The sequence below is a fragment of the Carassius gibelio genome, chromosome B7, assembly GCF_023724105.1.
Source record: "Carassius gibelio isolate Cgi1373 ecotype wild population from Czech Republic chromosome B7, carGib1.2-hapl.c, whole genome shotgun sequence".
NCBI lineage: Eukaryota > Metazoa > Chordata > Actinopteri > Cypriniformes > Cyprinidae > Carassius > Carassius gibelio.
In genome coordinates, this window is record NC_068402.1 from 41195877 (window position 1) to 41208274 (window position 12398).

The 12398-nt window shown below is 39.4% G+C and overlaps 1 protein-coding gene across 1 annotated transcript in view; it reads left to right on the forward strand.

Moving 5' to 3' along the window:
- LOC127962348 (nuclear factor 1 B-type) overlaps positions 1-12398 on the forward strand; it is a gene marked incomplete at its 5' end in the record, with an annotated part of 72376 nt that overhangs the window by 26663 nt on the left and 33315 nt on the right.

A 12398-nucleotide genomic window follows, 5' to 3' on the forward strand; every position in this document is an offset into this window, starting at 1 on the left:
CCTTGTCATGATATTTATGACCTAGTTTATCTTCTACCTTACAGTCTCTGTTAAAAGCACCTGAAACTTTCTTTTCTAAAAGCACTTCTTTCACTTGTGTGCTCTTTTCACAAGACCAAATGAGCTGAAGTCCTTTTAACCAGGTACCTGAAGTTTCTTTCTTCCCCATCTTTCTGCATGATGCAAGAATTTATGACATGGTAAAATGGCATGAGCCATGATTGAGTGAACATGGATGTCCTTGTCTGTGGGTCTGGAGAGACAAAAGATTCCTTAGGCTGATATCACAGAGCCCCTTTCCCACTGTGAGGTCTAAGATACCTGTGGCAGATGAGTTCCTGGGCCTGGTTTTATGAAGACGGGGGTTAATCTGTAGTAAAACTGAAAAGAGCTTCTTTATGAGGTGCTAATGGTCTGTTAATGCAAAGGAACCAATTCATCTAGCTGCTTGTTTATTTACTGCCTATCGAGGTATGGCTCTATTCAGACCACGGAAGAAATGTTGACAGGTTAACCACCCCCTAATGAGAGCAAGCTGACAGAAATCCCCCAGCAGTTCATATACTTTGCTGTGACCAATACAAGTAAGCTGGTAATATTATTAAATTATTTCTACTGTGACATATTCCTTTATTTAGACTTAATGTTCCTGTTTTAACAGATGATTAATCCTTAATGAATTGATTTGCCCATCCTGGCCCTGACAGTATATTTTTTTATACAGATTTTTTTCTGTAGATGTTCCGGCTTTGTTTACAGCACACTATGACTTGATGCCACTGAAATAGGCCGTGTCGTTACTCAATTAGTTGCCTGGTTTTCCCGAGTCCTCTAATGGCTGTGGGCAGATACCTTTACAAGCCACTGTTGTGTTCATAATTTCCTCTTGTGAAACTTGCATGAAGTGCAGTGCATGTGATTTAGAGACCCGGTCACAATGCAAACCGCTGTGGCTGACGTTTCCTACCTTTGTGTGGATGAGGGCCCAGGGGTGCAGCAACGGATGCTCGGCCCTGGCGCTAGCCGCTTTGAAGGGGAAGGAAACTCTGTGTCAAAGGCAGCAGCTCAGCTATCTGGGGCTGAGACAAATCACTGCCATTATGAGGCGTCCGATACGACAAACTAAGTGAATTCCTTCTATTCAAATCATCATGGAAAGTTTAGTTTGACTGTGTGGGGCTATTCAGTAAGTTCCAATCAAGTCACAGATCATGGCAGAACTCTCTTTAAGTTTGCTTCTGCACTGTTTGTTTTTGCACTGGCTACTTGGTGTACAGGATTTTCTAATAACCTTGAGAGGAGCCAGCGCAGGCCCCAGTTCAACGAGTGCATATGGCATATTTCTCTTCTGCGAGAAGAGACCGCCCCTGCTGGAGGCCCCCACCCCCACCCCACGTGCATTGCAAGTCACTGGAGTTTTTTCTCTGTCCTAAAAAGTGCTCCCTGTAGACATGCTATATGGCCTCTCACAGACTGTCTCCATGAAGGAAATGCATTATGTGTAAAAGGAATTCCATATGGTGACATACGATCTGTATAATTCCTTCAAATGATAAAAAACCCACCTTGCATGCACTTCTCTTTGTGTGCTCAGCATGAAAAAGCTTACATAAAGGCCCTTCCCCCAGCATTTCGCTTATGTATCTGCTTTAGCTTTGTGGAGAATCTGTTTTACTGTACTTTTAGTGATGTGACACTATGGCCTCCCGGGTTTGCCATAGTAAATATTTACGAATGGAGGCATGGGCTGTTCCAGGTGAGGCATGCCAAACTCGAGTGGCTTGGATTGCGGCCCTAGGCCACGGATGGGAAATGTTGCAGCACCTCTGCCAACCGCCTGGGAATGTGGCCGAAGCCCTGCTGCCTGACGCCTGCCACTGGTGTCAGCAACAAGATTGACCTCACTTCTAGGGAACATTTGGAAAAAAAGTCCAATATTGAAGGCTGGGGGCCTTACGTACATGCAAAAAGTTGCCAAGAGTGTGGATTATTGTGTTAGATCCAATGGTGGCTCTTTGATATCCCCTCCAGTTCCCATGATGCAATGGCATGTCTAGGCCCTGCACAGATAACGTTTTACAGCCTCTGCAGGGAAGCGCTAGGGGAGTATCATATGAGCATCCGTTTCTACTTTTATAAAGCAACAGTATTTATTGTGGGGAGAACAAATTTATGGACCGTTGTTGCTTACACTGGTTACGAGTTGTTGTTATATTTGCAAAAGCCATGCTAATTATTTAGAATCAAGTGGGCAGTACATTCTTACATGTCAGTTAGAAGAACATCAAGAGTTATAGAACTTGCTTCTGATTGTGTAAAACGTCCATTTCTGGTTTGGTGAAATAATTATGAACATGTAGTAAATAAACACCAAGTGCTGAGCGAAGGCATTTGTTATCATTGCCTTTTGAGTCAATAACATGATGTTCATTTAAAAAATAATAATGAGTACAATAATATGAAAAATGTTAATTATGCATAGGATCTTGAATTCACACATATAAATGTGTATTTAATTTGTAATTTAAAATAAATTTTGATAAGTTAATTAGGGATCTTTTGAACCACATGCTGGGAACCACGTGTAACTTATAGCATTGTATAATTATATTACAGTTTCAATGATGTATCCATTTATGTGGTAGTTTTACTCTGTAATGAAATGAAAAGGTAGCTGATCAAACGTTTATGTGTTTACAGCAGTGCCATACAGGGCAGAAAAAAGGCAGTAAAATGTAGCTGGGGTTTTTCCTCAGACGATGGAAAATTGCTGAAGGCAATAATAATTAATGCACATGATGGTAGCATACCTGGGCTGTAAAAAAGCTTAAAAGTGTTCTGGCCATTAGAATTCTTCTTGAGGTGAATTGATGACAGGGTGTGCCTCTGAGCCCTGATCTCCCAACATGCAGCAGTAACTGAATGGAAACAATGTGTGTGTTGTCTAGAACAGTGGCAATGTGTTGGTGCACTGGAGCTCTTCAGGGGTGTGTTGGAGGGGTGGTTGCTCTGTGTTGAAAAACTAGATCACATCACACCATGTACAGTGAGCTCATCAGGTTGTTTCCCTCCAATTCCTTTTCTTCACTTCTTCCCTTGAGCCCTGCCTCTGAATCCTACAAAACACAAAGAAGAAGACCCCTCTCTCCTTCATCTTGTTTTTCTTCCTGAGTCGTTTACATGAAGTGCAAGGCATTTCCGATGTGTGACAACGTGGTCACCTTTGACCCATTGATCGGCATTGCTAATAAAGAGAAACTGGGACAACAGAAGGTGACAGGTTTGGCTGTTAAGAGAAAAAGGTCTGCTTACGTTAGGTCAAGTAGAAAGTCGCAAAGAACAGAGGAAGTGGGAAAAAAAAACAACAGGAGAAGAAAAAATGCCGGACGGGAAATTCCTGAGTTGGCTCTTGGAAAAGTTGACTGTTGGGACTAAGAGTTCCATCCGCCACTCCATTCTTATGAAGGAGAGGCTACAACGTTTTCACAAAAGAGCTCTTATGTGATTAGCATGTGAACTTGCCTTTTGAGGTCATGTGAACAAAAACCACGAACTAACATCTCAGGCCTCTTAATGCTGCTTTGAGGTCTCCCCCTTTTTTCTTAAGCCTTCCTCAGCTTCCTTTCCCTCTGAGAGGTGTCTGCTAGGAGGTTTGTTAAGAAATGCCACCTTTTAGGTGAAGGAGAATTCATCTGCATGACAGCTTGGCATTGTTCTTTACATCTTCTTAGTGTTTTGGAAACCTGCCCCAAAAACAATGCACACAAAGGCCTTTTGCATTCCATCCCCTAAAGAGAGGAAGGGTAGCCGTTGCCACACTGCATGAATGCTTGCTGTAACTTTTATTGTAGTTAACTAAAAAGTTGGACACTGTTTGCTTGATGGTCTTGTAACCTCTCACAAGCCATTACAATGCCTCCTTTTATCTTTGTACTGTATATGTTTGCTTAGAATTGATAAAACCTGAAAGACAGCATTCAGAGGAAATTGGAACTCTCAAATAACCTGCTGACCATACTTTTAACAAGATGTTTGTTGAGACATTTTGTTTTTTTGTAGAGATTTGCAGGTTACAGAAGTATGAAGAGAGAGCTGTTTGTATAATAGTTTTGTGATTGGAAGCATTCCTCATTTTGCTCCAGGACCCCATTCTTTAATGCCAGGCTTTGTGTAAAATTGTTTATGGTTTTAGAACAACAGAATCTGAAATTAATTTAGTGGTTTCTCTTTTTACCATCGCCCATATAAACTTAGCACTGGAGCCAAACCACATGTTACTGTTGAAGCCCAAGGCCACCCCGGCAAGCCAAAGAAGCACATGGAGGATTTGCCTGCATGAGCATCTGCCAGGGATGAGGGATCCTGCCACATGAATTATGGAATTGCGTTGCTCCATTCTGGTGAGCTAGCCGAAGTTCTTTGAGGCTGTTGGACAGTTGCTGCAGCAAGACCAGTCAATTGGCCGATCGCCTGCTTGCTGACCTTGCAGCGGTCGTGTGCACTCTCCAGAGTGAAAAGAGAGCCTGGTTTATTATGCTTGTATTAATCATCAACCGCTGGCTTTCTGACATTCTTCACAGGAAAGGCTTTGTCAGGGGAACACCATTCTGTCTTTGCAAGCTGTTTCATGCACTTGCTACATTTGCCAGAAAGAAATATTGTAAACTGAAGCTTTTTTGTTTTAAATATGACAGCTTTCTCAAGAAGCTCAATTACATAACTGTCCCAGAAAAAAATAACAAAATAATTGAGAAATCGAACTTATGGTTAAGGTCACTGGTTGACCAAATGCTAAGAATACAGTTGGTTCTTATGATGGGTTTTCAGGCTGATGTTTCCTTCATGTTATATCAAATACACCTCCTGAAAGATATCAAATTTTCAAATCAAATTTTGCTACATGCTAATTTTAGTTCAGGCTCATCTTAGGCCTCATGCCAAAGGTGGCTGTAAAGATTTGATTCGTGAATATGTATCTTTTTTCAGAAATGGTCATATAGCAGGGGTGCCCAATCCTGTTCTTAGCGGTCCACTATCAGAAGAAATTAAAATCTTCAAACAATAGCTGACATGATTACGTATTGTTAAGGACTCACCTTTTAAAGCCACAACTAACAGCGACAAAATTCTAGATGCATGCATTTTTAATTCGATCCCTATTGGCTTATTAAGATACTTTCTTTACACCAGAAGCATGTTTTCCCTTAATCAATGGACCATCTGACTAAACTAAGGACATAAGGACTCATAATTCAGCATTTTATGTAGGTAACAACTGGGCACTGAATGTCAAGAGTGGTTTACAGGTAATAGAGTGCTGTTGCACTGAGAGACACCTGCAGCCTCTATTTTAGCCCTGGCTGAGGTTTTTTCTGTGTGCACTGAAATTAGTGGTGTCGTAGCACTATAAAAGTGCTCAGACATCTGTTGGCTATGTTGGGAGTCAGTTTTTATGTTTGTAATGACACATTAAACTCAGTGTTTCCTCCCATCTTGTTCCAGAAACGTGTGCCAGTGGAGCTGTCTAAATGAGCGTGTGCTTTGTTTCTTCTTTGTTTCGGGCCAAGATCTTGCCTTAGATGTGGCATTATATGATCCAATAATTCCCTCAACATCCTAATTAGGTTGCGTGTGTGTTTGTGTGTGTATATGGGTGCTAAACAGTGGCTGTCTGTCGCCTCTGGCCCAGCTGGAGTGAGGCCATACTTGGGTACTATGTCTCTACTGTGCTGGCCCATTGCCCCGCCTCTTCATGTTTGAGCTGACACCCCATTGGCCTTCACCACAAACGGAAGCTTGGCTATCAGCTGAGGTTGGCACTGTGATGACTTTTAGCTAAAGGAAACTCAGTTGCAGAAGGGATGCTGTTCTGTGTGCTTTTCCATCCTGCATCTCAGTTTGCATACTGTGCATCCTAAAACTCCTAAGATTAGAATTAGCACAACATGTTAAAACTATAAGTCAAAAGCATGCTGATGATATGCTTTTGCATTGGATTTTAGATTTAAAGCGTGAATCCATGCATGCTGATATTGCCCACAACCCCTTACGCAATGCCAATGAATGTTAAATGTCAGTGAACATGCAATAGAACTCGTACAGAACAACTGGATTTGAAACACAATCTGTACTGATTTTCTTCAACAGTATATTATTCTTTTCTTCACTTGTAATTAGTTCTTCAATATTGGCAATACCTTGTTAACTGGTAAAGTGACATAACATTTTAATTGAACAATAAATAAATAAACTATTTCTGCACTTTATTTACTAGGCGCTTATAAATAAGCAGTATCGGTGCCAATCACTAGCGAACTAGCATACAATTTTCAATGTGGCCTGCAACTTCAGTCTGTTCTCAGCCACATCCGTGTCCTGTCTTCAAGTGTTCCTCAGTATTTATAACTCTTTTAATTTTTTTTTATATATATCTAAAGAATGCACTTTTAATTGTTGTTTTAAACCACAGAAACCCCTGAAGCATGCTGGTGTAGATCCTGACTAACCTGCTTTGTTTTGCTACAATATGCAAATGTTGTCACCTAGACTGCTAGTATAATCTGTGCATTCTATATTGTAGAGTAATTGAGCTCCTTCATAAATTCAACATTGAATGATTCATCATCCCTCAACATGCCATTTATTTTGTTCATGTGAATATAGCTTTAAAGAGAGTAACTGCACATTGTGTACAAAAAAGATACACTTATTATGACATGTCCTGACAGTGGAAGCATAGCAAAGTGGTTGAACAGGATTTCTTCTCACACTGTGAGTGTCCAAGTATACATGCACAGATGTGTGAGCAATGCTAATTTGGCTTTTAATTTTTAATTTTTGAGAATAGCAGCCTGGTGAGCTTTTAACTGCTAGAATACACATAAACGATTGCTTTAGATGATTGGTTGTGTTTGGAACAATAAACATTGAGAGCTGTGACCTGTGTACCACGTGAAAGGTTAATTCTTGCCAGGACTTGCACTGTGTAAGCCAACACTCTTTGAAAGAGAAATGTTTGTTCTTAGCTTGCACTCTTCCAACCGGGTAAACATGAGATGAAAACAGAAGACATAATGGTCTGTCTTAGTTTACAGGTTTGCACAGAGCGTTATTAGTTTTCACAGTTGTCAACTTAGATATCCAACGAATGATTAGTTGATAAGTGAGGTCATAGATTGTTTCTTATGAATTTAGTTTTGATTTAATTACTTTTATTAATTGTTAAAATTAATAATTTTAGTCATTATTATGTTTTTTTTTTTTAATTTTTAGTATTTTTAGTAACATTATTTTTACTGTCGGGTTAAAACCCCTTTTACTGCACATGTCAAGAAGCTGACTTTGAATGTGTAGTTTTGCCCAAATTTTCACAAAGACTATACTGCAACTAATAATAAACATACTCCATGCAAGCATTGGCCTCCCGTCATGTCATTCACAACTTTTCTTTTTTTCAGTCTGTCTTTCTTCTCCTTCGTTTTTCTCAAGCCACCCCTCGCCATCTCTCCTCCTCTTAACTACTTGTGCGGAGTTAATGGACTGTTTTGGCTGGACTCCAACCACTGAGTGTCACCTCATTAGTGTTCCTCTCAACATGAGCTACATACAGCAGAATGTCATTGGTTCCCCCCTTCTGCTTCCTCCGGCCTCATCCGTAGAAGCCTCCATGAATGGGCAAATGTGCATGCATAATTGAATCTATAGTCTCAGTCTCTCCATTCTTCCCTCCCTCTTTCTCTTCACTCCTCTCTTCCTCACGTCTGATGGATACAAAAAGGCTTGGACATTTGCCACAGCTACGGTTGGATCAGGCCGATGGTGGCCTCCCACGACTTCATGCACACCAGGGCCGGACTAGGTCTAAAAAGTGGCCCTGGAGTTTCTGGCACAGAGCGGTCCACCACACCATAAACCCACCAGCTCATTAAGCACAGAGCAAATTTTAACAACACTTACTAACATAAAAATATAACTCAAAACAGATATAAAAATGCTGTCTATTTTTTTTTTCTTATCATTAACATTAATGAATGACTGGCATAAGTTATATTATAATTTTTCTTTAATGGTGTGTATAACAATTAGTAAATTATTTAGAAGGATTTTTACACATCTCTTTTAGAGGGACAGTTTAATATCCCTCTTATATTAACATATACACATTCAAGTGCAGTGCAGAACAGTAAATCCTGCCTTCTCTGTTTTGATTTGCTATTTCAATCATTTTGACATTGACAAGCGCTTTTGAGCTACTGCACTGAGCCAGATAGTCTTTGGCCAGAGCACGATAAATTAATTAGAATGTTTGACTCAAGACTCAACTTTACGCAGTGGCCTGACCCAGTTGTACAGTGGCTCACCAGGAAAAATTGCATGGGAAAACAACACTTGGGAAAATTCCAAGCAAAACTACACTTGTCAATTTAGTGATGTGTGTTATGACTAGGAACTAATGTCCCTTTGGAAAGAAAGTGTGACTAAAGTTTGTAAGGCCAGACACAGCAGTTGTAGGCTTCCTTTGTTACTGATCTGGAAAGTGCACACACACACACACACACACACACACACACACACATACACACACACAGTGCTGTCACAGTGGTCTGGTTATTTTGAACGTGACGGATGAGCCACCCTGGGTTCAGTGTTGTGCTGACATGGGAACATGTGTACATCAGCGCTCTCTGCGTGATCCAGTGTGCACCTCAGCCATTGTGTACGCTTTATGGCTGTACGTCTTTATTAACACAGTGTGTTATTGTGAATACGTGTGCCCAAAGTTGGACATGTGTGTGTGTGTGTGTGTGTAAGGTGCCCTGAGTGACTTGTTTTCCCAGACACTTCTTTTATTTGTGCTTTTTTTGAGCCGCAGAAGGCAGTCTTACATGCACACAATTTATTCTTTTGTTTTAGTCTTGCTCTCTCTATCTCTCTCTCTCTCTCATATCTCTTTCTATGTCTAGTTTGCCCTAGCATGATCCACCCCACTCCTATTTAACAGCCCGTCTCGTCTCTACTATTGTTAGGTTCTTCTTTTCAACTCGGTCTCTCTTTGCCACCCCCTTTCTTTCTCTCTGTCTGCTCATTCATTCATCCCTGGAGATTCTGACTTTAGCCTCTCCTCTTCATGTCTGCAATCAAGTGCTTGAACTCGGGCGGCAAACTGAGGCCAACTGAGGATGTGTGGCTGGGGATAAACTTTTCTTTTTTTGGTAAGAATTGGGGGGAGGCGGGGTGTATTTGTCTGTCATTCGGGCTTTGGTCCCACTTTCACACCGTTTCTGTGTTGTGTGTTTGTGTGTGTGTGTGTGAGTAGACAGATTGTGTCTCAGAGAGGGTCAGTGTATGTTTCAGACTGTGTGTGTAAAGTCTGATGTGTGACATTCAGACCCTTGTGAAAGGATACTTGATAGGAGAAAAACAGATCTGTAATTTAATCAGAGCCTAAAAATAGTCCAATTATAGACCTTAAGATTTTCAAAAACAGGAAACCCACTAAACATTTACATTTACAAATATTTATATTTACTTAACTTGTATTTTAAATAGGCCTATTTAAAGAAATATTTAAATCCATATTAATTTGTATAATATGCATTACCCCTTAAAAGTTTGGAGGAAGGTATTATTATTTTTTTTATTAGGGTGCTAATAATAAGAAATATTTCTTTAAGAGCAAATCACCATACTAAAGAGTCATGTGACACTAAAGACTGGAGTAATGACTGCAGGAAATTCAGCTTTGTAATCACAGGAATAAATTCATTTAAAAATTTATCAAAATAGCAAACAGTTATTTTGTTATTGTAATAACGTCACAGTATTGCTGTTTTAATTTTATCTTTGATTGAATAAATGTTTACACCCTTGGGTAGCATAAGACATTAAACATCTTACCAACCCTCTTAACAAACTTTTGAATGCTAGTGTATAATATATTTCTTTATTCACATTTGTGTAATATATTTATGTTACAAAACAATGCTGTAATGCAGTTTTGAGCAAAATTGCAGCAATGCAGTTATCAAATTAAGTTTTAGTTTTTTATTATGTAAGAAGAAATATAAGAAATATATTGGTCGTTATACAAGGAAAAAATAGTTGTTTGACCAATAACATTTATGTATTCTAGTGTGTGTTGTGTAGTATTCCTGCAGAACAGAGCAAGTATTTATTTATTTGCATTTACGACTTTTGCATTATATAAATCATAAAGCATTTAATATAGACATTACGCTTAGCATGAATAATATTCCTTAAGGGTTGATATTTTGCCACCTTGGAATTACAATGTTCTGTCAGCATTCCGGACAGTTTTGGGATATTGAGCTTCAAAGTTTTTCAAAGACTTCTGTAGATAGAATTATCTATTATTTATGTTTTATGTTCTAAGTTGTCACAGAATAAGAATATGTGAATAACTCAATTTTAACAAAAAATGTCAGATAGAACCTTATAATTCCAAGGGAATGATTTGTTAATTAAATGGTTACATGAATTTACAGAAGTGAGGTGGCATTAACTGCTCTATGAAATGACCATCAGGTCATCTATAGTTGTGCTTTCAGATAAAATGCCTGCTGGCACAAGTCTTATCTGCCATTCACTCTCTAGAGCTCTAAAGCTGGCATGCTGCTCACTATATCTGTGTTTGGGTTAAAGTAAACTTTGATAAAGAGCTGTGATTTATCAACAATTGCCGTAATGAAGAGAGGGAAAAAGTGGATAGTATCAGATAGAGAAAGATACACATTGTAGATGTAGATAGGCACTTTTAACTGTATGTGCACTGATGTCACAGCCATAGTGTGAGGTTACAAGAGTGGCTGAGTGGCTAGTGAACACAAACACACTCTCAGACGCTGGGTGTCACTCACTCACACACAATATTTTCAAGATTGCAGCTGTACCGTTCATAATTTCGGCCAGGAGTGCCCATAATTAGGAAATATTTTTGCCTCTTAGTCTCCTCTGCTGTCTCTCTCTCTTTCTCTCTCTTGCTCTCCCTCCCTCTGCTTGGCTCCGGACTCAGGATAGAGTAAGAGGAGGAGAGAGAGTGCGTTCTTGGCTCAGGCCTTGTTTCTTTGGCAAACAGAACAGTACATGTGTGCAGCTTTCTAAAATGGCTGCCAGACGCCTCCTCCTGAAATGTCGACGGTATGCACACGCCAGGTCTGTTTGCGCGTGCGTTTGCGTGCGCGGGCTGCGGGTGTGATACATTGAATTAAAGTTGCTGAAGTATGTGATAGCTCTCAACCACGCAGAAAACAAAGACTGCTTAGATTACACAGGAACGGAGCCAAGTGTAAGTGTTTGTGCTTGCAGGTTTGAGTTCATAGATCCCAGATTCAGGTATTGGAGTTATTCATCCTCCATAATGACATTACCTTACATTGCGGGTTGAAAAAGTGCAGAAGGTGTAATTGTGACAGCTGTATGGATGCTATCCAACAGATAAGGTAGCACAAAGATACATTGACGCATCGTATTTATGAAGCTCACACGATCTGCAATGAGCTCATCATGCTTCTATTCATTTAGATATGATCCGAGATCAGGTGTCTTCATTTTAAGTTGCCAAGGCAAGCGTCATTAATACTTTTGACTGTTCAACAAACCCATAACTTTAAAGGTATACCTCACCCAAGAAGATAAATTCTGTTATCATTTACCCTCCCTTGCATAGACTTTGCTGAACACAAAATATATTTTTGAAGAAAATTATAAACCAAACTATTTTGTTATCCATTGACTTACATTGTTTGGATAAAGAAAAGAGATGTTCGAGATGTTCCACAAAGGACAGAAAATTATACAGGTTTGAAAAGTCATGCGGGTGAGTAAGAATGACAGAATTGAGAGCTCAAATTGCTTATTATTTTATTTTATTTATTAATTATTAGTTTAACTGTGGGGTAGGATTAAGAGATCTAAAATAAGGTCATGCAGAAAAAAGCATTTATATGTGCTTTATAGATACTATTAAACAGCCAATATGCTTGTAACATTCATGCTAATAAGCAACTATGTTAAAAGAGAGAATTGGTCCCTAAACTATGTTGTCTCATATTCAAAATCATAAATAAGCTTAAGACTGTATATTCAAAGTCCTAGTTCCAGTTTTCCATTTTGAATAACAAATATAGACTACTGGAAAACCATGGAATCTATTCAGAGCACTGTCCCATCATGGCGAAGAGTTTAACACAGGCAAACAGCTCACATTTTCTTTAGAAAAATACTATTGTACCTTCCTTTTTTTTGTGTGTGTGGGTTACTGTGCAAAGAAAGAAATTATTAATTTCCCCTCCTCAGTCTGCCTTCTCTCTTCCTTGTTCTCTTCTTGGACAGTTTATTTGTTTAAACAAGTGGCAGGCCTTTTGGGTGCCAAGGGTTGT